Raw genomic sequence first — 1,119 nt, forward strand, 5'->3', positions numbered from 1 at the left:
GTCCAAGAGAAAACGTGCCATCCTGGTGTATTCTCGCACATTGTTGGGCTGTCGTTTCGTAGAGGTAGTCGGCTAATCCGTTATGTACTGCTGACGTATGGGAGTGCATGCCGCAGTAATATATAATTCGCGTTATCTGTACCTTACATTGCCTGATATTGGCGAATTCGAATTCCGAGAGTTGCAGTAATTGTATATATGTTTCCTGGCTTTCCGTGTGTATGGGTTTTATATTGCAGTCTCCAATAGAATTTAGCGAGATCGTGGTGACGTTCAGATGGTTGCCGTTGCAGTCGAATCCTATTAGGCCAAGTGTTGTTCCATAGAGGGTGAATAAGATGACCAAGTAACTCATTTTCCTGTTAACAGTTCGTTTAATGTGTTCTTACACTTAGAGTTCGTACATGTATATATATATATTGTGGTTAATTGTCAATTTAAATTGATGGGACGATTTATTTTTCCTTGGTTTAAGAGGATTTTTTCAGTTTGGGTTAACTTTATGCAAGTGTCAGTACATTCAGGACAAGATGCTGCAGGTTGTAAGTCTGATAGGTATACATCGCATAGACAGCAATGCATTGCTCTGATTCGCCCCGGAATCCCACACAGGAAATGAATCGGCTGAATCTCGTATAGGTCTTGCCAATTTGGATCCAAAATGTTGTAACAATGTTGACAGAGAAAGTAATTATTGAGGTGGTATGCCGGACGAATTAACCGGGCGCAACAATAGGGTAACAACCGGTTCCTTTGTGTTACGTTTTGACTTATATTATTATATATTTTTAAATTTTGATTGTCGTTAATTTAAACAAAAAAAGAAAAATGAACGATAGTAATCGAAATACAAATTTAAACTTCCGATTAATACGGTAGTTGCTGCCACCAGAAATAGTCTAAGGACTATTTCGACAATATTTTTTTTTTTATTATTATTATTATTTTCCCCTTCTTTGTTTTTATTTATTTGTCTATATTTTATATTTTGTACGTATGTGTATATTCTTTCTTTCTCCCCTTTTGATGCTCAATATATATAAATATGTTACTACTATTGAAGGAGGTGGATATATTGCGAGTGCTTTTATAACCTTACGATTACAATTAACTAACTTG

At 35.8% G+C, this 1,119-nt stretch overlaps 1 protein-coding gene and 1 long non-coding RNA gene across 16 annotated transcripts in view; one reads left to right on the forward strand and one right to left on the reverse strand.

Annotated features, from left to right (window-relative positions):
• Nucleotides 1-1,119, reverse strand: part of LOC122577441 — a 266,783-nt gene that overhangs the window by 17,272 nt on the left and 248,392 nt on the right. The window lies entirely within an intron of this gene.
• LOC122577449 overlaps nt 1-1,119 on the forward strand; it is a 37,661-nt gene that overhangs the window by 15,822 nt on the left and 20,720 nt on the right. The window lies entirely within an intron of this gene.

This window comes from Bombus pyrosoma, unplaced genomic scaffold, assembly GCF_014825855.1.
Source record: "Bombus pyrosoma isolate SC7728 unplaced genomic scaffold, ASM1482585v1 HiC_scaffold_4710, whole genome shotgun sequence".
Lineage (NCBI taxonomy): Eukaryota > Metazoa > Arthropoda > Insecta > Hymenoptera > Apidae > Bombus > Bombus pyrosoma.